General features: G+C 38.2%; 1 long non-coding RNA gene across 1 annotated transcript; it reads left to right on the forward strand.

Moving 5' to 3' along the window:
• The first annotated feature begins 15,885 nt into the window (after window positions 1-15,885).
• On the forward strand, window positions 15,886-23,251 carry LOC122181490. Its single transcript, XR_006179444.1, has 3 exons — window positions 15,886-15,907; window positions 20,194-20,242; window positions 22,145-23,251. It is a non-coding gene; the product is annotated as an uncharacterized LOC122181490 (long non-coding RNA).
• Window positions 23,252-25,356: the final 2,105 nt, after the last annotated feature.

Below are 25,356 nucleotides of genomic sequence, written 5' to 3' on the forward strand. Positions count from 1 at the left end.
TCTCCTGTGCAGTGAAGTTCTTGAGGAACTTGGGTTCCTGACCAAGCAGAGCTGAAGCTCAGTGTTTGCACTCTAATTGCTCAAGGGTGAGGAATCTCCATTCACCATTTTGGGACGTTTAATGTGGTGGATGTAAATCACTTTAGCTCAGTAACTCTGCGGAAATGGATGGAGCCATTGTAGCTCACGTGGTATGGTTTCCTGTCCCATCATTAGCAGTTTTGTTCTCAAATTTCAGACTATAGCAATGCTGCTAACACTGCTTGGAAGTTCAAATTATATCTGTTTCTGAAAGTGGATGTCTCCATGTACGTTTTCAACATCTCAGTTGCTGCTGTGCCTTTACACTTTATTCCAAGAGTTATTATTTTCTGAAGTTGTGTTCTGACTGCACTCCTTTCCTTGCTGATCACTGGGAGGAAAAAAAACTTGCTGCAGGATCAGGATCTGAACTGGAACCAGTGGTCTGTGCTTATTAACAAATACGCTTAGCGAGTGCAGATAGGTTAATTGAAGTTAGTTGTGTGTGACCAGGTTGGTTTGTCTTTAATCTCTTATGTTTAAATTTTATGTGCATGAAGACAATTAATCCTCTTAACTGCTGTAGACTTTGAATGCTTAGTAAATAAGTGGCCTCTTTAATTGATGCTGTGCTGTTTGCCTGTATAAGCCAAAATAAAAGTAAAGCTCTACACACTGGGCCTTGAGGGAATCTTCATCAGTGCAGTGAGCAGTTCTATTATGTAAAAGGCTTAAGAGTCTTCCCAGCTCATTATTTTTATAGTATTGTCTGCTTTGCTCTTTTAAGACAATGTTCCTTTTTTAGCATCAACAATTTTGAGATCAGAGATCATTTCCTGAGCCAATGCAAATGGAGCAAGATATTTCAGCACTTGACAATCAAAGATGCACTTCTCTTGTACACAGCTTAACCAAGCTTTCAATTTTTTTTAAACCAAAACCCAAAAAGTTGTTCTTTTTAAGAGAAGGGTTTATTATCTACACAGTGCGTACACTAAAATAATAGTCCAGAGCTTATTACATAATCATACATGTTTTACAGAGTGTATATCTAGGGTTTATTCATTGTCCAACCATCCAAAATACTGGTATTCTGTACTGGTATGTCTGAAGAACATTTTTCCTGAGATATAAAGAATACCTTATTCATTTTTAATTATGAGTCAGATTTCAGGCTGGCAAACTGCAATCTTCAGGTTTTTTTGGAGTAGCATTTAAGCACTGTTCCACTGAATCCATGCTAGTGACAACACATCTTTGTTTATCCCAGGTTTCAGATCATATCCATGTTTCTTAAATCACTGTTCAAGTGATGCTTTATTTTGCCCTTCATGATGAATAGATTAGGGGTAGTAAAATGGAGGGAAAAGAATACAAATGTTAGAGGCAATTTTTCGCAAGGTATGATGGATAAGAGAACTGTAGTCACACTTAAAATGAAATCTAAAACGAGATGAGTTTCACAACAAATATTTTGCCAGACTGCAAATGTCCTCGGTGCTATGCCAGCCATCAGCTGAGCACAGATTGGAGTTGTTAGTGCCTCAGCCAGGCTTTTTCTGCAGGTGTCACACTTGCTTACTGCCACAGCTTGATGCTGTGTTGCTGTGCTCTGAAGTCCTCAGATCTTATCGCATTTACCTGTAATTGTGTTCATGCATAATTTGTTATTCAATTCAGTCATATGTAATATTTTGGGGGAACTAATAATCCATTTAAAGTACAGTCTGTATTTTTGAATAAGTTTTCTTTGAGGTTCTTAATTTTTAACACAACTTTTAAGGTCAGTGGTCTGACTGTTTAAATTATTAAATACTTCTGAATTTTTAATATCTTTTCCCAGCAACGTAGACTGGATTTTCCCTTCTCTTCACAGTTCCTGGATGTGCAGTATGGAGGGTGATGCTGCTCAGCATTTGCTTTTTCTGTTTTACATAATTGTCATTAATGTGAAATCCAAGCTCTCATTTTACCAATTGTAATGATAACATAGAGAATATTTTGCTCCCTCGCTATGAAAATTGACCTGTTTCTTTAATCTGTATGAGGTTGCACAGTAAGTATCATGTTCATTCCTTGATTTGGATCAGTTCTCAAGACAAGGGCCAGCACTAGCCCAGAACAGCACTGGCAGCAGAAATTGACAGTCTGCATTTCTGCCAAATCTGAACCTGAAGACCCTGTCCTAGGACAGAGTTTTGTCCTCTGAAATTGTGGAGCAACATGATACTGCTCATTTTTAGCAGAGTAACTGTATAGAGCAGAATTTTGCAAGGCAAGAAGAATTCAAGTTGAGGTCCATTTGCACTAGCTGGTGATTTAATCCAAAGAAAGATGCAGTCATATGTATATCTCTCCACTAGCAAGTAGAGAGAGAAGCTTCTTGAGTACCTCTCAAATTGCTTTAGAATTCCAAAGCAATCACATTTGCTGTTGTCTGTCAGTGGGAGATTCCTGGTCAGAGATCCTTGACTTCTATATGTTGCCCTTACTGCTATTTTTTTTTTTTTTTTTCTCAGCCTGTGTGTGACTGAATCCGTGGCTGAGCTGTGGCAGTAGAGTGCAGTGGATGCCTTCAGTGTGTTCCTGCTCTCTAAACAAGGGTTAGCCTTTATCAAATACTTGGCAACTAGTGAGAAAAATCCTTATGACTGGATTTGCTTGTTTATAAATTCTCTGTGTAATACGGGCAATGAGAAGCTGTGAGATGCCTCTGGGACTGTGAATTGCCTGGAGAATTTGTTCTTCTCATCTTGACCAGAGAATCTCATAAAAGCTGCAAACAAATCGCACTGCAGACGCACAAGTGACATGGAGTGCAGTTGAACTGAGCTTCCCGGGCTGGCTGCACAATTTACAGTGTGTTACTTTTCCTTTCATAAATCTTGAATTGAAGAGAATAATGCCTGTATGTGCTAGCAGCTTCTTTGTTTTTATTTACTGGAGTGTGGTATTTCTCATCCTTCCTATTCCTCTTCAGAGAGTGAGTGGTTTTACCTGGTAACAACATATTAGGGTGATTGTGATTACTCATGGGGTTGATCAAGAGGTGGAACTCGTAAGTCTCAATTTGCTTGTACAAAAATTTCAACTGGGCTACTTTGTTTTGTCCAAGAAAATTGAGAACTATCCCTTCTATTACCTTTGTGTCTATTTCCTTGAATGGATTGGAAATATTCGCTCTTAGAGCAGTTATTCTCTTAGATGAATTGTAGCTCTTTAGTAACAGTTGTCTTAATTTGGAAACTTGTTTCACTTTCACATGATAAATGGCTAGAACAGTTCAAATAGTCCTCACTTGGAGACTACTGTTAGTGGATTTGGTTTTTCCCAGTAGAGTAATTACAAGCATTTACATGCAGTAATGAATGTGAATATTTGCAAACATTACATCTTTTTGTTTGGGTCAGTCATTTGGTGCTTTGTTGCTGATATTAATAGAAATCGGTGCAAAATCGCCCTATCAGTGGCAGTCACATCAGCTGCATAACTAGCAGCTATAAAAGAAGTGTAAAGTAAAAATATAATTCGCTAGACTTTCAGAAACAAGAAAATATCCCCTCAGCAGGAACATTTCCCCAAGCTCTCTAGAGAAAGCACATTGTTCTTTGGCTTGTCTAAGTATAGAAATGTTGGTGATACAAATATTCTATCCTGTGACTTAAATGAACAGTGGCCATTTTTGTTTTGTGATCCGTTGGAGTCTTCTTAACACCTTGTTTGCTCTTTTCCTGATTAAAGAGGAAATTTAAACATCCATTTCTTTTACTTCTAAGTGCTGAAGGCATAGGCAATTCTCTTCCCTAATCCCTTTAATTCTAGATTTATCAAGGTGTTTTGTAAACTTACCTAAAATTCTTGAGTTCCATCTGTGCTTTCCTGGATGTGTTTATGATTGCAAAATGACAATTCTAAACTTAAGAAATTCTAGGAAAAGTAGTAGACATTGAGAGCAGTTTGAAGCGAAGAGAATCTGGATAAATGAATTGGTGCATGGAATGGTGCTCCCAGTTAGCTCTGCAACTGATATGTACCGATGGACACCATGATCTTCAAAAAAACATTTCAAATACAAAACAGGGACTTTGTTTTTGTTTTGCTTGTCTGTAAATGAGAAGCTTAATTTTATGCTGATGGAGTCAGGTAATATGCAGCATTTTCTGATGATAACCATGCGTATGTGCAGACTGAAGTGACCACCCACTGTGTGCATCGTGGTGCCCAGTCTCTTGGCGCATTCATGCCTGGCCTTCAGGCTGCACTATTTGCACTGATGTCAATGCGAGCTGTGAGTGTTCAGCAGTTCTGGAAATCAGACACAGATTGTCTCAAGTTGGGTGCCCCAAATCTTCAGAAAGTGCTGCTAATTAGGCATTTTGCTGGAGGGTGCTCTCTGAAACCACCATGAGATAGGGTTACTGTGATTGAAGTCTCTTCTATTTTGGCATCTAATTTCAAAATGAGTGACAATAAACACAGTGCCTGATCAAAAGATATGCAAAGCATGAGGTCCCCTCCTGCTGCATATTTATACGTTGCAATGTGTTATAAATACATTAAACTCAGTAGAAACCATTGTAGTTTATATAAATCAGCTGTTATTGAAGACCTAGCCAGTTCATTAGTGTGTGTGTTTCTGCATATGAACACGGTTTGCTGGGCTGCTGGAGGGAGGCAGTTATGGGAGTATCAGACCTGTGGTGGTCCTCTGGCATCTTACACAACTTGGAGGTACCAGCAGATAATTGTGCGAAGTCATGCATACGTTTTGCAAATAAAAACACTTGAACCTCTGTTTTCTTTAACTGCCTTTCAATCAGTTATAGCGTAAGTGAAGAAACAGATATGAAACACTGGTGTCCTGGGTTAAACATATCCACCTTTCAGAAATAGATTACTTTCCCCTTTGATGTCTCAAGAACATTTTATGTCAGTGCTGAAGATGGAATTTTTCTCTTTGCGTGTTTATCTCTGTCAACAGCCTAATGTCAGGAGAAAACAGAACCCAGTGATTCTTATGCAGTTTTACCTCATAGGTAAATGTTATTGCATCATGAGAGGGTAGAGGGAAGGGCCATAAAATTTATTTTCCATCCTTGGCATTTAGATTAATGCATGATGTGGACCAGAGGAATTTCTCATGGATCGAGTGAAATGGCCATATATGATACAGCAGTATGTTGGAACTAGACAGAAATTCTAACTCATTCATGTTCTTGTATGTCAGTGTTTGAGAACAAGCTTGGGAAATTCTAGAATGTATCTATGACAACTATATATAAAAGACAATTCAGTCTGTCATCTGTCATGGTAATGAGTGCATAAAAATCCGGTAGAAGACCAAATACGTCTCTAACGTTAGTAGGCTTCCCAGAAAGACAAACAAAACCAAAAGGAAGTACAGACGCGTACGTAATTATCTCAATTCAGAATTTTCCCTTTTCATAAAGTGTTAATTTCTCCTGTGTATAGCTACTTATTTGTCCAACACACACCATTGCTTTTCATTTTTTGAAGTTAAATGTTAATGGTGGGAAAATATCTGTCAAAATGGAGAAGTTACTTCTTTGGGAGGGGTGATGATAAGGGGAAGGAATGTTCTTTCTCACCATCTGTTTTCCCTAGAAGGTGGCCCATGTGGAAAATTGCATATATAACTGTAAAGTCAGCTGCTAATGAGCCACTGGGGGCGATCTTGGAGTAGGAAGAGTAAGTCTTACCAGGCTCTTGCTCATTGTGCTCTATGGACATTAAATGTTTGCAATATTCCTTAAGTTAGTGAGTGTTGTTATGCAAGTATTAATCCCTTTTATGTACAGGCAATAGAATCTAGAAACAAAATGATTTTTTCATAATCATGGAGAAAATCACTGCTGGAGCCAGGAGAAGTTCTTACAGGATCCTGTTTCTCTGCTCTGCACTCACAAATGCATCAGGATAATCCTTCCAAGTTTTTTGTCACTGTATTTTGTAGCATGACTCCAGCTTACTGTGCATGGAACGTACTGCACCTCTGCAGATAGCTGTCCTGGTTCTTAGCCTTGGCACAGATCTGGAGAACTGCAAAAAAAAGCACCACTGTGAGGGGTCCTCAAGCACATATCAAGTCCCTGACCTTTGTTTTTGGTGGGACTGTGGCCCTGTGTCAAATAGCTTACAAATCTATGCACGTTGTTGAAGAAATGTACAGTCATAGGCAAGAAACTTTAAAAATCCAGCTTTAACAAAGCTGCTATAAAGAGGCTTGCACCTCTGCAGAGGTACAGGGCCAGAGGGCAGCTGCTACCTCTGTGCCTCATTATCAGGCATTGTGTGTTGGCTTGGAAGGCAGCACAGATCCGCTAAACCAGAGAATCCATAGACTTACGTAATTATCAGCTTCCACTGAGCCCTGATTTGGCCACCTGGTTCCCTTTCTAGCTGGAGAGCTAGCATGTCAATAATAGCTGCTAAGAGGTGAAGCCTGGAGGAGAAAAAAATAATTCCTGTTGGTAGTGTTTGTGAAAGTCTGCTGGAATGTGGCTGAGCGTTGTCCTGACCACAGAAAACATGACAGGATATTATTTGTGGGGAAATGTAAGCAGCTTTTTTTCCTCTTTTTTTTTTTTTTTTTTTTCTTTTTTTCTGTTTACTGACTCAAATTAGCTTGATGGAATAGATAAACTAGTGCAGCTCAAAGCATTTAAGTTTAGGAAAGTATTTGCTCCCTGCTCATTTTGTTTAGTTACACTCATTACAGTCATTAAGAGCTAACCAGATTGGCCTAAACTGCAGCAAGCTGGTAATTTTCAACTGGCTTGGTCCCTAGGACTTGTTTACCTAATGGTCCTATTGCACTATTCATAATAATTTTATGTATTCTGTGATCACATAGAAAGATTATTGGGCTCTTTATTGGGTATGATAATGAGAATATTTTTGTTCAGAAGTGTGTGAGAAGCATTGCATGGGGAATATTTTCTCACTTCAGGCAGCTGTCTAGTGGATTAAATGCTGTTGCAGAGCCTTGATCGGGAGTTTATGGTGTCATGCTGAAGGGTTGGTGACATCACCAGCTCAGCAAGTAAATAAATCCTAACGTGTTTAATGACAACTTTAAAATAACAGTTTGGGACAGTGTAGTTTAAATGTAGGTAGGATGGGGAAAAAGTCCCTGAGCAGGAGGAATTTTTGATAGTAAAGACCTTGCCAAGATGCACTTTGTTTATATATTCCCTTTTTGTTATAGATTTCTCTTCCCTGGAAGATGAAAGGAGGATGTGTTTTCCCTCTGTTTTAAACCTTGTGATACTACATGAAGAAACTTCTTACCCACACACTGATTTAATGAATCTGTAATTTTAGGCTCGTCTATTTGGAGAGAAGGGATTTTCCAGCATTTCCTGAGGAGAGTTTCTGAAAAGCAATAACTATAATATTAAAAACCTCCAAGTCACCTTTTCTCCTCACAGGAAATAACACAGCTTTCCTTGCATCTCTGACAGTATTTAATTACATACAGATTCTTACAGAATGACAAATGGCAGTTTGTCTCAGTGGTAGAAGGTCTGAATTTTTAGCTGTGAAATGCAGATGATGTGGGTCCTGGATTATCTGGGCTTTGCCTATATATTGGATCTCTGTCAGAATTTCCACTTTCCTTTGTACCCTATAAGGCACCAAAAGAAAAGCTGCAAAGAGATGGGAATTTGGCAGTGTGTCTGTAATGTCTGTGTGATACTCCTGACTGGCAGTGCAGCCTGACTCACTGCCTGGCTGTGGGCAATGCCTGAGCCCCACGGGGGAGCGTGCAGAGGAGAAAGTGGTGTGGATGCATATTTATTTGCAGGGAGCTTCCTCATTCCTTTTCTTTTTTTATCTGCCTTGGTGATTGCATGCAGAACTCTCCTTATAATGAAGAGTTCTGGGTTTCTTTTTGGACATCTCACAGCCACTGGTCGCTTTTGCAGACAGCTGCTGAAGGACAAGGATTTGCTGACTTCAGCAGCAGCACAGAGGCAGCTTTTTGCCACAGCAGAAAGTTCTTTGTAACTTGGGACCCCAGTTCTGAGTTCTGACAGTCTCAGCACAGCACCAAAAAATTACGAGGCGAATGTTAACATCTCCCACTTGGGAGAGTTAATGGTGTGAATCTGACGATTTCTTTTATCCCCCACAACAAGGCGATGAGAGCAGCACTGATGTTCCAGTGTGGGTGTGGTGTGCCGCATCCCGCTGAGTTCTGGTAGCTCACATCTGTTACAGAGTTCTGCCTTAAGGGTTTTACCTTACAGGATGTCTCGTAGTCTTGACCCCATCCTGTACAGGAAGGCAAAATACATTTTGGGGGCCTTTTCTGCAGGGCTGGAGTCAGGCCACTGTGGGGCCAGCATGGCAACGGCTGTGTGCCTCAGCAGTTGGCACTCTGCAGCTTTTGGCACTTCTTGCTTCTTTCGTGGGTTCCTTTTTTTTTCTTTTTTTTTTTTTTTTTTTTGTTTTTTTTGGTTTTTTCCCCTGCCCCCCCCCCCCCCCTTTTTTTTTCCTTTTTTCCTTTTTTTTCCTTTTTTCCTTTTTTTCCTTTTTTCCTTTTTTTCCCTTTTTTCCTTTTTCCTTCCCCCCGCATTTGATTATTGGATTCATGGATTGGTTTCAAATTTAACCACACTGTTTTGAAATAGAAGAGTTTCAAGACTGCCTAACCTCGAGCCTAACAGCTGAAATTCGCTGTGCACTTACCACTTGGCAGACACCAGAAATAGCTCACTGGGTGCTTTTTATAGTCATCATCAGAAAAAAATAAAAAATCGCCACCCCATTAATACATTTCTTTTTTGTTCTAACTGCTGGTAAATGTGAGTGTCTGCACAGATTGTTGCTGGCTGAAACTCCAGTCATTATACTGCAATAATATTTTCGATAGATTTTTCAACAGCTCCAGAGTTTCTGTCAACATCACTTTGGCTTTTTAAAGTTCTTGTCTTTAATAGGTCCCAGGACCCATGAAAACATTCAGGTCAGTTTAGTACCTGAATCTTCCCAAGTAATTAGCAGGTAGAATTACCTGGTAGCAGTCAGTGTTTTTCCCCATAATCCATCCACAGGAGCTGCAGCACGGTAATTGCTATCTCTGGCGGCCCTGCAAACATGTCTAATTTAATGTGTCAATAGGGATTTTTCTGTCTGTTTTTTCATTCCTGATGCCAGGCAGTGAATTTTCCTTTCAGAAGGCCAGACTCAAAGTGAGATGGATATATTGAACATGTGGATCTCAAGGAAATGTATTTCTCAGCAACTGTAAATGTGTAAAAGCATTCAGAGCTTGTTCTCCACATGACTTTTCAACAGGTTAAAAAAAAAATATGTATGTAGCAGAAAGATACTCACCGATATGGTCCTCATTTACTGGAGCAGATAAATGCCAGGCTGACCATGTTGCCTCCTTGCCAGCAGTGCAGCATTTCATCCCTTCTGGCTTCTTTGGGGATGCTCTGGTGTTCTCTTGTGTTGACTCAGTGATGTCAACCGCTGGTAAGACACATGTAGCTTTTAGTCTCCCCTCAGTCAACATTTGCTGGTAGTGAATGAACAGATGGGCTCAGATCTGCTCTGAGACCAGATGTGGCGTGTGCATATTTACAGGGGACTCCATAGGCAGGCTTTTCACCGGCAGGTTCTGCATCATGGCTGGCTCTGTGGGTACTCTTGTGACTGTGTTTGGGAGCAGTGGTGGGTTAGAGGACTGCAGTTCTCTTAATTGCTTCATTTGCCCAAGTGCTCCTTTCTTACATGTGAGATTGCAGAGTACCGTGTGCTTTTGCTCTGCATTAAAAAAAACAAGATCCTATTCTTCATGAGGAAAAGAATATATTATAATGATAAAAGTTGTTATTCCCAAAGAGAGACAGAGTGATATGTGCATTATATATTCTCTACAGATCTATAAACGGTCCTTTGAGTCCATTCACATCACACTGTGAGTCACTGATGTTTCCTATTTAGTTTTCAGTGAAGACCTTAGCATCTCTGTTGTAAAGGAAAAATAAAAATTAAATAATCCATCGTGAACAAACCCATTGGGCATGTTTCGGAGCAGGCCTGGATATACAACACACAATATTCTTGCTTATTAAAGGAGAGGATTCCAGAGAATTAGAGTCATGTTCTGTCAGGGACTGTAAGCATACAGAATAAAACTGTCCTTCCTGAGAGCATGAGCATGTACAGATCCTCAGGTGACCTAGCTGCCATTGTTAAGCTGGAGGCAGCAAACCCATATTGCATTAGCCACTTGATAATATGATCTTTTATTCCTTTCCATTAAAAAAAAAAAAATCCCATTTGAAAAAATAAACAGCCTAGGCTTGTAAGATAAAGGACTGTAGTGTGCTACTCAAGTTCTTGTGTTCCTTTTTCTTAATTTGAATTTCCCAGTTTAAAAATTGAACCTTTGAATTTGGAAATACTGTTTTCACTGGCTAGCATTAACATTTGTAAGCACTGCAGTTATTGAGTAAATGGATATCAAAGTTAAGCAAGTGTGGCAGAATCTATAGTGAACATAAGTAGAACAATTTTATCAATGAGTTTAGACCATAATTTAATGTAAAACAAAAGAGAAGATCTTATGTAAATTGAAAGATTCGATTCCTTTAAATACAAGCAAAATTTCATGTAATCGTGGATCACATTTTTAGTATGAGAATTATTTGTATTTTGTTTTTTGGAGGGGCCTTAAATTATACAATATAGTAATACTTCAATGCAGTTCATTTTAGAAGACCTAGAAGTTTTATAGAGAACTCACTCCAAACTGCCTCTCTATTCAGCAGATTAAAAATTGAGGTCCTTCTGTAGTTTAAATGGCAGTCAGTAAATCCACAGGTAATCCCTGTAACTTTTCATATAAATTTGATAACGAAAGAAAGTATGCTACTAGCATCTCTATAACATAACCGAGCTTCATTGCATAACTCAAACCATGATGGAGATTTTGACATGCTCAGTGGCAGTCTGACAGATGTGTCATAGTGTCTAATCCCCCAAAGCCCCAAAGCTCTTTGAAAATGGTTGTTTCTGAAAGACCAGATTGGAAAACATGCTGCATTTTTATTAAGCTTTTTCTCTCAGTGCCTGTATTACTTCCAGCATCCTCTTGTTGGCAGGCTGACTGTACAGCTGTGCACTAACTAGTCTGGCAGTTCAGCTTTGCTAGCAAAGAGATAGTATAGATATTACTATGTATAGTTAAATTACATGCTTTTCAAAAATAATACGGAAATGTAATTCTTTGTTTATGATTTTAAAATATTGAAATTGTTAATTTAGGGCTATTTTATCCACATTTTCCTCTTCTGTCAGGATATGAATAATATATTGATGTGTCCCAACTTCAGTATTTCTGGCTTTAAAAAAAAAAAAAAAGAGGTAACATTAATACAGGTTTGCAATAAATTCAGAAAGTATTCAGGAGAAATAATTGTAATGCTAGAAGAAAATATACTATGTGCTTGAATGCAATTTTAACAAAATGGCCCCCAAATCTAAATGCAGACAGAGTTTCTAGTCCTGGGATTTGCCAGCATATCTCTAGCCAGACTCATGGGAGACTGACAGGGGTTCCACTGAAGCATCGCTGTGTCCTATAGATTGTGCTCTGCAGTTTCTCAGTTGTTTGGATAACATCCACAATTGGTAAAAAGAGAAAATTGGGCCAGTTTACATTCTGTTACAGAGCAGCTTCCTGGATGACAGAATAATTTCCAATCAAAAAGCCCTGGATTACTCCCTGCTGTGAGCTAATAGGGTGCTAATTAGCATATTTCATTTATTTACTTAACTGGGATAAAAACAATTGGGCACAGGTCCCATTTACAATGGCTTCCTGGGGAAGCTGCAAACTGCTGTAAGTGTAACCGTGCTGCATTAAAAAGATATAAGCTCACATAAACATAACGTGCAGACGGAACACAAACTGGCATGGCTGCCCAATCTCCTTATAGACCAAGGTTTAGAACATTAAGTAAAGCTGTATCTCTGTTTCCTTTAAGTCTTCAATGGGATAATGAAATTAAAGCAGCATTTTTCCAATCTTTGCTGGTCCATTGGTGACAGTATTGAAGAAGCATTTTGCTGAGGACACCATCTTGCTTTGCCTAGTGTTCTCTCGTGCTGGCTGCCATCTTCATCTGTTGTGACTATTAGCTGTGCTGAAGGTTCATGCAGGTATTGGCTCCCCATGAAACATGAGTTAGAAATTATTGTCCTGCAACTTTTTCTTCAGTTAAAGAAGCAGCAAACAGCACTTTTAAATTGGCAGTTTCAGGCTGGGCTGCACTGAGGTTTCTGGAGGCTCCTGGGGTCCCTGAGGTTCTTAGGTTGGAGTTTCTTAAAACTGGAACATATTCCCAAGGTGGAACACACCTGCCCAGTGCATTGTGCCATCAGTGAACATCCTTCTAGTTATATGACTATTGAAAGGAGCCTTTTATTTATTTGCTTCTTCGCCCTCAATGTCACTTTGCTCCTGTTTTCCTGTGCACAACTCTCTTTCCACACTATTGAACATTTTAGACCTCATTTTTTCATTTTTGTGTCTTAAGCTAGACTTTTACCTGCAGTGAAATTCCTTATCCATTTAGATTCATATTCTGTTTAGTTATGAAAATCTGGATTAGCCCTGAGGCATTAAAATATCTCTCTGCATCTGGGAGCCAAGTTCATTAAACTGTATGGAGAGATTTTGAGATCAAGAGACTTGAGGTTTGTGTCTGCCCTTCTTCTCCTCTCATTGTGTGATGCTGAGTAATCCACCTTTCCATTCTGCACTTTCCTTACCCATAAACTGGAGAGAATAATGTTTTATCCTGCCCTTTTAAACATGCTTTAATATTCTCAATTGGAAGATACTTCATGGCAAAGATACAATAATGCCCAGCCCTCTGCCCCCACCCCAAACCTTTTCCTCATAGCTGTGGGAGGATCTTGCTCTTTTTCCCCGGACCAGAAAGACCCTATGCTGGGAAAGAGCAAACTTGCTCTGTATGTTTTCTGGACTGCATTGTTTCCTGCACTGCACTGAGTAAAATACCCCTTTGGAAGAATATTGCCCTTCTGCATTTTCTATGGTTGTAAAATGGCTAAGTATAAAGCATCTAAGTATAAAAATTTATAAACCAACTAGAGTAAATGGAGACCTGAGCATGGGGAGACGCAGTACCTTTCTTAGGCCTATTAAAACTTGTTCCAAGGAGGCATGCTTTCAGTGTTTATCATGTTAAAGTCATACTATATCCCAGAAAAGCATAAATTTTTCCATTTGCTCTCCCTGGATATAGAAATACCGTCCGTCTTTTCTGATGCAGCAATTTCTCTGCAGAAAAAATACGGTTCTGCTTTGGGGGTTTTAAGAGTAGGCCTAGCTGCTACAAGCTATATACCTGGGGGAATTTTAACATGAAATGACAAATTTGTTATTTTGTTTTCCCCAAATCCACCTGAACATTCTGAAGAAATGAATGGAACTACCCACAGAGGACTAGCCCCCAAATTTGAGAATATTCCCTAGTCAATCTCGTAGCTACAGTGTATTGGCACAAATTTAGGAAAAAACCCAAAAACTACAAGCAAATTTTCCCAAGGCTTATGTATTCATGACTACAGGCCCAGAAACCTGACCGTTGATCTCTGTGCAGGAGAAAGTAGTGGTCATGCTTTCAGGGCATTTGGATTCCATCAGTGGCCAAAATCTAGATGATAGTTCTGTACAATTTTAGTGTGTTCCATGTTGGAGAGCTCATCGTTGGTGAGTGAACCAATTTTTCAGTAATCTTTGTCACAGCAGGCAAAATAGAAATTGGCCTGTAATTTGTAATCATTACTTCTTTGCCTGAGATTAATCATGGATCACCTACAGTGAAAACAGATGCCTTCTAACCTTAGGAAGGACCATTCTCCATTCAGAAGGCCATAGATGCTTTCTGCTCACAAAGCACACTTTGTCTTGACCATCCTTCTTTTTTTTGTCGGATGAACTTTCATCTATGTTTGCTTTTCTCTGTAAGACTGTATGCTTCAGACTTTTTACATAAAGCAATTTTCTTGATTTTTAGTATTATGAATGAGATTGGAGGGTGGGGGGAGAGCTTTGGGGTTTTCCTATTGATATATTTTTTAGCAGGGACAAAAAGGTGTTGTAGTGCATGCAAGCACATGAGGGCAGTGATCAGAAATAACCTTTATTGACATAGAAAAGCTCTGGTTACTACCAGGTAGTTGATATGAGGAATTCGGGTTAAAGAATACTGTGATTCTAAATATCTTAGTTGGCTTATGAAAGCAAAGCATTCACAAAGCAGCCCAACTAGTCTGACACTGTACTATATATAGTGAAACTGGAAAGCTTCCAATATTCAAAATGATTTCTTAACTGACCTCCTCATGGTATTACTAAAGTTTTGTATATAGTGTTTTAATTTTTTTTCACTTAATATCTGCCTTCATTTGGACACAGATTTTACTCCTCTGCTCTGACCTTGAGTTTGGTGTTGTAATGTGAAATACTTTTGAGTTGAAGTTGTCTCATTTGCTATAGTAGTAATAACAAAACAGGAGATCACAGAAAAGGGAAAAAAAAGTGTGAATAGGTTGCAGAGATGACTACGAGGTATCAATATTGCAAACAGTAAATATGGTCATAGTATTTCATTGGCATCAGGTTTCCAGTAAAGATAGTGAAGTGTCATACTTGCTGTATAACTTTGATCATCCCTGTTTGAGAATCAGAAATTTAGAAAAGGACAAGTGAGAAAAGCCTTCTAGAGTGCTTAGGGCAGTGAATAGGCTATTGCGTGGCAAACAGCACAAAGGAAAAGTTACAAAGGTGAAAGACAAGGGTAGAACGCAAAAAAATATATATGAAGGCCTGCAATTAAATTGGAAATGAAAAAGATTCTAAGCATCATACACCATCACTGGTGTATGCATATATCCATATGGTGGTATAAAACATATGGTGGCATACCCATCGCTGAATAATCTAAGAAGTCCTTTCCAGTATATTTCCTACAGTGATGTGTTTCTACATATGTGTTCATGTAATCTTCTTGGATTGGGATAAAATGTCAGAATAATGTTTTGAGATCTAGTTTTCAAATAATGAGCATGTGAATTGGAATACATAACTTAAATCAAGCTGTAGGATTAGAAATTTCTGAATAGCTTGTTTTGGTTAGCTTTCTTCTTGATCTGTAAACACCAAAACTATTGATTCTACTTAAAAGAGAGCAGCAAGAAATACTGGAAAAAATATCATACATAAATTACTGATCACGTCTTACTGTCTTGCTGATTACTTTTTCTATTTAACTGAGAAGTTAGATACATCTGACTTGTACTTCAGATTCAAGGCAATTCAAAAAAAAAAAAAAAAAGAAAAAAAAGAAAAAGGAGGAGGAAAGGAGTACTGGCAAATTGTAATTTTTCTAATATATCCAGTGAGGCCATTAATTTTAAGTGAATATTTTTGAAGTTTCCCTGGTGGGCTGTAGCTTGCTTTAAATTATCATTGGTGCATGTGTTTTATGTGGGATATATATATGAACTGAACTGAGCTCCCTGCAGAATCTGGGGGAAACTGCATAATTTTACATGTTTTAGAAACATTTTCCTTGTTGAACTGGGATGTCTCTGGATGGGAGACTGTAACAGAAATGCTAAGTCATGGCCTGACGCAGTGATTGAGCACCTTGTGGTAAGGCAGGGCCAAACCAGGGTTGCTCAGGTGCACCTGCAATGCACCTGAGTGACCAGAAGGGGTGGATCCTGACTCCACCCCTTCCCAGACCTTATTCAAGGGTTGGCAGTGGAGGCAAGGCACTGAAGATCCCTGCCTGTCTGAGGCCTTCTAAAGGTAAGCTGCTTTTTTCCTTTGTTTCTGTGTTCATGGCTGCTGCATATGTGCTTGTTTTCATTTGCTGCAGCCAAAGACTTTGCTACAGCACTGTTATTGCTATACTTTCCAATGCTCTATAGCATTACAGGTGCTTTCGAGGATTACTTTTATTCGTTGTTGTGGTATGTTTCTCAAAATCCTTTTACTTAATTATGTACAGAGGTAATGAAGAAGAGAAGTTCTTCTCTGTCTTAGTGGTTCAGGTAGTTGTCTGTAGAAATTATTTAAGCGCGTCAATAAAATAAGTGAACCTTTGTGCATATCTGCCTGGGATATCCTACTGTATATTTGGAATATTGTCCTATGTGGACTTGTGTTCTCTTGTATGTGGGACAGAACTGAAACTCATGTTTTCTCTGGTGGATGAATGCTGTAGGTGTTGGTTAGTGGAAGAAAAAAGGGTGTTAGAATGTTGTCATAGATAGCTCATGCCAAAATTTGTGAGAAAATACCCCCTGCAAGCGTTGTTGGAAAAAATGTTGAATGCAAAGCTGAGATGTTAGTTCACAAATGTTCTGTGACATGTAAAATTGAATTATGCCTGCTGTTGGACATGGAGACATTCTCATTCTATGCACTAGGGGAGAAAAGTTGGCTGTGAACTTGTGGCCCTTCAAGGAATTGCTCCTTGGTGTATGTGACTAAAAGCAATCATATGTTGGCCATCCTGGAGAAACTGAAACTTATAGGAATGTAATTGCCTCCTGGAGGTTTGAGATTAAACAAGACAGGAGAAATATTTGGATGCTTGGGAAGAAGGCACATTGCTCTGAAAAGAACAAACTGTTTCCTTTTCCTGTGTTCTGCTCCTCACCCTGAATGAGGTGGTGACAGGGCAGGAGGGTTCTGGGTGAGCTAATGCTTGGCTGATGGTGCGTGGTCTGAATGAGTAAATACCTTCTGTCTCTGTTTCTTATCCCTTTGTGCTCCAGGATCACACCAGGGGTCCACAAAAAATGAAAAGAAATTGTGCTAAGGGAGTTTCTATTTCTATCCCATTTCTCCCAATGTTGCTGATGTGCAGTAGTTTTGTATGCCAGTCCTTGCTGCCCATTATGTCTGCATATCGTAACTCAGGGATGAGTAGTTGAAAGAAGCTGAAAGGCTCCTCCTGGCTCTAGGTGATTTATAAACTGAGTATTTATATAAAATAATGGAGGGAGGGGGGATTGTGACAGTATGGTAACTACTCAGAAGAGACAACTGGACATTTCTGAACTAATGAAGTTTGTCTGTTTCTGCTTCTTTGCACACAAGAGATGTACTCAGATATATTTACTTAATTAATTTTTTTGCTATTGTCTCATTTTCTGCGTTCCTTTGTTTCCTGATCGATCTTGTTATTTGAGCTTCTCTTTTGTCTGCTGAAACTGATATGTGCATAAGCTGTAGCAACGATAGCTGAATATTTGAGATTTTTGAATCTGTGACTCATTCTGCTGTGAACTGAATACATCATTTTCTTACTCTCTTTACCCTTTAGAAAAATATTAAGATACATATTCACATTCCCTTAAATGAGAAAACCCTACCTCTTTTTAAAATATGTTTAAAAATATCCTTTGGTATAGTTTCAATTTTTGAAATATCAATTTCAGTGAATTGGTGGTTAAAAAAAAAAAATTAAATAATTCTGCATACATCTCCTGAAAAACAAATTCACAACCTCACTCGATCTACTCTGCAGCAACGGGAAAAGGAAAAACAAACAAACAAACAAAACACCCACCAGTATAGATATAGAATAAATATGCCAACTTGAAGTTTTGGTTTTAAAAAGTATTCTCAGTCAGTATAGGCTTGTGTTTTCCAGCGCCTCAGGGCTACATTTTCTTTCTGTCCATCAGAGAAATCTTTTTGTGAAAGTCCACCTTTTGTAGACTCGAGGAGAGGCTGTGACCTGCTGCACTGCGCCTGGTCTGGGAGTCAGGACCACCCTCTCCCTGACCTTGGGCAAATCCCTGTGCTCTGCTTGCCTTCCCTTGCTCTCTCCTGCCCATCTTCTGGTGAGGTGTTTGACGCAGGGACTGTCCCTTGTTTGTTCTGTGTAAGGGCTTCTCTCAGCACGGTGCTGTTCTCTGTCGAGACTCCAGGTTGCTGTTTCTGTACAGGATGTAACTTCTGGTTTGCTTGTAGATGTTTTTAACTAATTGTTGGTGATAGGTGGGTGACTGAACTGGATGATCTTAGAGGTCTTTTCCAACCTTGATGATTTTATGATTCTATGAATTGTGTTCCAATAATAAAATGTAACATACTGACAGTGCATATATTGTGTCATAGGTATGACTTCAAGTAGTTAATGCAGGAGACGCTCATCTCTTTGGATACTAGCTTTTATTTTTGCATTTTTTTTTTTTTTGTCAGAAAGCTAAATGCTCTCTTCCTTAATATAAAATGAGATTTGTATCTTTACAGTAAATGGCCGTGGCTCAAAACATGTTAGCAACTGACATTGTCAGGACTTTGATATGCAGAGAGGTTTTCATTACTTGTACCTTTTATTAATGCTGTTTTCTTCATAAGGTGGTGACTTGCAGTTGCATACAAGAATGTGTAGTAATTGTTTTTTTTTTTTAATGCTACATCAGAAATCTTCATACATGTGTCCTTTTGTAAATATATGAAGCTGTAGAGAGAGAATGAAAGCCACAAAGAGAATTGTTAAATCAGACTTGATGTGCTTTGCCAAACAAAGGAAAAGTTCAAACTGCATTGTAGATGTAGTGCAAATGAATTTTTCTGCAGCCATAGACACTCATCTGTGGTCTATTAAAGAGTATTTTAATTCCTTCCTTTCTTCAAGACATTATAGCCCAGTCTGTCTGTACAGAAACCCTTATCAGAATTGAAGCAGACGAGTGAGAACGCAGTCCGCCCTGGGAAGTTGATCAGGATGTGAACAGAGCCCAGAAAGAGCACTAATCACAGCCCACTGCAGATAGCCTACCAAAAATGTGCTGGATTAAAGAATGATATTATATAAGAACTCAAACATTCTTTATGTGAACTCTTCTTTTGAAAATCATCAAACAACTTAGACGGTTATAGTGTATTTGAAAGTGGTGGAGGAAGGAAAAAATAATAATGTTCACAGAGACTAATTGAAGCAAAGAGATAGGCTTCTTTCTTTATGTTCCATTTATTATTTTTCAGCACTTGTTTTATTAACATGCATCTAGAGTTACATGTTGCTTTAATCTCCTTGATTAAGACTTGCTGAAAGGTTCTGTCACTATTTATTATCTGAGTGCCTCAGGTCCCTCTTTTTGTTTTACATCAGCTATGCCAATACCTCTTTTGACTTGAAAAGGAAATATTGTTATTTCACTAAAGTTTAGTAGGATTGATGTCCTCCAAACAAAACAAAACAAAAAACAAACAAAATAAAACAAACAAACAAACAAAAAAAAACCCCCAGCAAACAGAAATTCAGATGCATGGATAAATATTGCCGTGAAAGAGAAAAGCAGCCTTTTATTCCAGTGGATAGGTTCAAATGAATATTCACAGTATCTTTTCGGAGCTGTTTTCCACGTTCTTTTCTTACCACCGGTTTGCTGTATCATTTTCCTGATGAAATGTCTGGTTTTCTTTCCTCTAATAAATCCATCTTCAGTGCTGAGCTGTGCTGTCTCTTCAGCCAGAAGGAGTTAACTCTGCTTGCCAGCACTTTGCTGCTGAGCCACATTTAAGTAGTTCATTGGGGCATTGTGACTGTAAATGAGATATAGCATCTTGACAACTGTTCATGATTTTTTTTTTTTTTTCATAAATAAATAAGACTGCATCAGAAGGCATTCTACTTCTAAAAAGTAGACAGTTAAAGATAGTGCTTCCCTATTACTCATCCCTAGAAAGAAATTCACTCGAGTTTACTATGATTTCAACCCAAGAGGGGAAAACATATTTTTAATCTTTTTCCTGTCAGTGAGTTTGGGAAGACACTTAAGGATAGAATGAAATAAAGTCCATTGTAAGGGTAACTAACTCATTGTTATCATATGCATGCTAGTCACAAAACAGGTGCTACTATTTCTATGGTACTGTTATCTTTGATATTATAAACTTGATTTTTTTTTTTTCTCAAACTGGCTTTTTATATTCAGGAGTATGTCTGGAATTGTATAACTTAAAAAATATTTCTAACGTGTTAGAAGTATTTGTATGCAAATACCACCTTTGATCCCAAATCTAGCCATTAGATACTGGATTTTGTTTTTTCTTTGTGTGTTTGTGTATAGGAAAGAGAGAAGCTCCAGTTGTAAAAGAATCCGGTTATAATACCTGCAGGTGAGAGAACATAAGATCTGTTTGGAGAGTTGGTAGCTAAAAACACAATTTAAATATTCTGTGCTGTTAATGCTTCAGTTTAATAAAAACTGTTGTAAGAAAATATTTTAGGATACAGATATTTAGAGCATTTGGATTACTTTTGACAACAGTGCAAGGAATCCATTCAAAGCTGATTTCTCCCTTTTGTTCACTGAGGACCTGCAGAATCTAAGATAAAAATGGCAGTTGTCCTCAGGGCACCCTCAGGCATGTCATTAAAATTGGAATTTGATCCTCTTTTCATGGTTACTTGGGACAATCAACCACAGCAAACCTGAAAACTCATCAGTTTTCAAAAATATGATATGCCCTTGACTTTGTCAGTTTGGATTCGGTGTGCAAGACTTGAGTATTTCAAAATCCCTTTAGATGTCACTCTGTCTTCAAGAATACAAACACTGTGGTCTTGTGCAATATGAAAGATGCATCCCAAAATTTTCTGAGCACTTACCCTATATATGCAATGGGACGAGCTAAATTATAGTCATCAAAGGAAAATGCGTTATTAATTGAGAATTTGAACACAGCTAATTGTAACAATTAGAAATGTATAAAGTCCAGCTCTTTTACTATTATTACAATTTTTTAATTGGAAAATTAGGCTGTCAGAAGCAATTTGGAGCTTTCAAATCTACATGAAACTATCAGTTCTACCTGGCTGTGTATTTCTATTTGATAACTACAATTTTAAAAAGTACCTGGAAAATGGATGTAGCACAATGTTTTGCCATTTATTCCTCCATACTTGGCCTCTTACTGCTTCAAGGTGTCTTTTCCTCCACTTTTCTCAGCTCCCAAGTTTAAAGAATTTGCACACCCTTTCATATGCACTTATTTATAAATAGCAGAACGATCACTTTTTTGTTTCCTACAACTGGGCTGCCAGAAAACTGTGTTTTGCCTACATGGCAGGGGAGCCACGAGTTGGCCATTTTGCTGTCGCTCTGCAGTTTGCCATTGGCAGCTCGCTCGTGCCGGATGCCATATGGCCACCTCTTTCTGCTCTTCTTCTCTTTGCTCCCATGAAAGTTGCAAGAGGAGAAGGACCAGCTGCTGACAGCAAGAACAAACAGGGATTTTCCTCAAGAGAGGAACAGTGATGGCAAGAGACCTTCCGGTGTACCTTGGCTTTCCCTGAATACATTTTCTTTCCAGCTACTCATACCCTTTCTGCATTGCGCATTCTCATTCCTTCTGTTTTTTTTTTTAACTTAATGTCTAAACACCTCTTTTTACTTAACTAGCTACTTTAGTTTACAGATTAATATGCAGATTATTTGTAACTGCTAATCAGTTCATTTAATAATTGGCATAAGTGTGCTACATGCACATGGAGCAGCACAGAACTTGGCAGCTTTAGGCAGGCAGAGGTTTCTGTGCCTAATCCCCCATAAGGCTCACTAGTTAAGGTTTTTACTTGCACCATTTCTGTGGTAAGGAGAAACTTGGCCTATTCATGTGGAAATTCCTAATTGCTTTCTTCATTTTGACAGATTTATAGGTTATGGCAAAACATAATTGCAAGTAACATAACAAAGCAACACTCTCATGAGCACCTGTAGTGTTGCTATTATAAATAGCACAACTAACATCTTGTTTTGTCTGTTGTGAGAGTACATAAATCTGCTGTTCCTCTCCTGCTTCTGTTTGCAGGAGGATTCCTTCAGTCTTTAGTCCTGAAGGGCAACATCTGTTGCTTCACTTTCTAGATCTGCTGCTCATCATTGAAACAGTTAATACGATGTGCTAGGGACTCCTGCTAGCCTGATGCTTGTCCTGAATTTTAGCTTTCACAATTCAAATCACTGGGTTTTTTTTTTTTGTTTTTTTTTTTTTTTTTTTTTTTTTTTTTGTGTAAAGTAATCTTCTAGATGACTTTGTAAGATACAATGGAACATCTGAAACAGAGATGTGCCTTTGGCAGCTGAGGAGGTTGCCTATCTACCTGCTCTGCAACACACTGGCGAAAAGAGCAACTTTGTGCTCTGCTGTGATGTCTTCCTCACTGGTGAGAATGTGAGGGGTCCAGGTGGATAAATGAGGGAAGAAACCATCACCTAAGATAAGAAGAAGTCTCTAAGAAGATACCTCTGCTGTTTGCCTAAGTCCTGCACTGAGTTTTCTTTTGCAAGAGTTGACAAAGTACCTGACATCTTTCTACTTTGGTGTCTCCCTTTGTAGACTGAAAATGCTTCTCAGTTAAAAAACGACAACGAAAACCTCAGTCAAAATGTTCTAGGAACATAAAATCTTATCAGACACTGAAAATCTCATCAGATTAGTGATTATTACAACTTACACTTCTATTACAGATGTAATGAATATTCATTGTATACGAACATAGCCCATTGAGTAAGTGATGAAAAGGTCCTTCTCAAGAGAGCTGTTCTCCAGTTTAGAACTGTCCAGTTCTCCAGCCTCAGAGAGTAGTATCTCTGTGCTGCACTGGGAAGGCTCACCCAGCCAGGTCTTTGCCACCACAGCCAGTTTGTGGCTGCCGTCCTTCACAGTCACTTGAAGGACAGGCAGAGGCAAGTCCAGTGCTTTATTAGACACCAGGTGGTATTCTTTAGAAGAGAACTAGATAGCATACTAGAAATGCAATGTATGAATGCTACAGGATATCTTTTTTCAGAGCTCCGATATCAAGACTGTTGTACATACAGCCTTGTTAAGTCCGAGGCTGGGTGTGTTGGTCTTACATGAGCAATACCAAAATGACAGCATGCCTGGTGTTGACACAAGTCAGAAATGACTTTGCTTGAGCCAGTTCAGGTGTGAGGAAAGTCAGAACTTTGAAATTCAGATTTCAAAATCCTCCCCAAAGTTCTGCCAGCGGAGTGCCCCTGACATGGTTACTGTCTGCTTGTGTTAAATCAGAAAGCCTGTCTGCATGAGAGGTTTGTAAGTAATGCAGCTGCATTGACACAAACTGAAGTGAGATTTTTAGGAACTGGATTGAAGAGTTGTGCCAAGATAGAATTCTCTTTAAAATTTATAATCAAGTGCATTTCACTGCATTTGGTTGGAAAATGAATCTTATTAGGTTTTCCCAATTCTTAAAATTGAATGCTGTGACTGTGGGTAACGTTTAAGAGATGGGTGAGAGAAATGGACATGAAGTTGCATTTTTTTGTACAAATTCTAGATTTTGATCACCAAAGATTATTTGCATCTGTACACTTGTAATTACACTGAGAGGAAGTATCAAAAACTGCCATCAAAAATCCAATTTAAATAAGAAGAAAATGTGTAACTTGTAAAAGATTTAAATTTTCTCAAACAGTGGCTGAGTGGCAGCACCAGAGAATTGAAAAACAAATTGGTTGTCAAAGATGACTGGGAAAGTAAGTGTGTGTGGGAAGCTATCAGAAGTGATCCTCATTTTAATTACAGGCTGTTTTTTTAACAGAAAATGCACTTCCATTGCCTGACCACTTGCTTTGTTTTATCTTTGCTTTGTAGAATTTCACCTCTTGAGTTCATATAATTATTAGAGAATTTAAAATTGTTATCTATGCAAAGAAATCTTCTAATTTATGAAGAAAGCTTGAAAATGTTATTCAAAAGAGAAAAATGAACCTTGAAAAAAGTTCAGAACTGGGAGATGTGCAAAACAAGCCACGCATAAGTAATGTTTAAGTACAAATTTTTAAAGCCAGTTCATGATTATTTTTTCATCTTTTTCATTTATAAATCTTTCACTACTAGTGGTAGAATTAATCATTAATTTTGGAAGGATTTAAGTTTACTGCAGTGAAAAAATTCTAACCAATTCTAATAACAAAGTAAATCTGGAACAAGTCCATTGACTTTGGAATATACTTCTTGTCCTCTAATTCAACACATTCTGTTTGCTGTGCCTTTTCCCTCTTTTACTGACCGTTTTGTTCCCCTTCCCTTTTTTTTAACATGTAGATTTTTTCATTCTAATAGCTTTTTATCATTATGTTAATTCCTCACAAGGGGTGGTGAATATACAAGAACGCTAATACACTGAGTTTGCATACTTTGTACTGTGTATGGAAAATTGAGTCATGCTAGTTTTAAAAATTATATATTGAAAATATAATGAAAACTGAATAAAATCTGCTGCTATAAATCATATATTTGGATTGCAGTCACTGTGAGGCTGAGCCCTTGCAGATCCTTAAACTTTCCTCAGGATAATTTTAAAGCTTCACTCAGCCTAGGATTTTAGCTTAAATCTATTAAACAGAAAGGTCTTAAGACCGTCTGTCAGAGATTTCTATAGATAGTAACATAAGTACTGGGCTTACTCAAATTTTGGCCTCTGAGTACCTTGAGCAAGGTGCTTCATAGCAAGAGCTGAATCTAATATTAAATATAAAATATTGATTGTTTAGATTTCTTGCTGAGAAAACTCATTAGCATTTTAATACCAGTGCATGTGTATTTTCATATGACATTCTATTAATTTATATTTGGTCAATATGAAAATGCCCTTCTGAGGCTCAGACGTTCCTATTCTTAAAGATATATAGTTTTTTGTTCTGTGACCTTTATCATAGAAACATTGAAGAGTAAATCTCTTTCAAAGCATTTAAATGAGATCAAACATAAGCTGCAGAGTAGATAGAATGGAGACTGCTCTTTTTGTAATGCTTTTGATAGCAAAACTTGCCTTTATCCCCTTGTTGTTGAAGTACAACACCACACCAGACTAAACCAGTATTGATACAAGTGGCTGTGCTCTGAAGGCACTGCAGATGAAATCCAAATCAGATGTGTAAAAATTAGTGCTCCATTTATATTTCAGTGGAAATGTTTTCTTCACATTGTGATAGTGGAGACATTTTAATGTTGAAGTGCCAGTTCTGTGTGACAAAGGCAGTGTTAGTAATACTTATTAATACCACTTACGTACAGATTTTTTTAATGTCATTTCAAGTCTTGCTGTGATATATCTCAACAAATAGCACCAATTAATCATCGCTGCTCTGCCTTAGTTTTGGTCCATTTACTTTTCTGTTACTAAAAATGTAGACTTAAAGACATTTAATTATAAATATGAAGCAAGGATGTTTGCTATTTTAATTGAAAATGACCTT

This window comes from Lagopus leucura, unplaced genomic scaffold, assembly GCF_019238085.1.
Source record: "Lagopus leucura isolate 7727_CA_CO unplaced genomic scaffold, USGS_WTPT01 Super-Scaffold_100009, whole genome shotgun sequence".
Classification (NCBI taxonomy): domain Eukaryota; kingdom Metazoa; phylum Chordata; class Aves; order Galliformes; family Phasianidae; genus Lagopus; species Lagopus leucura.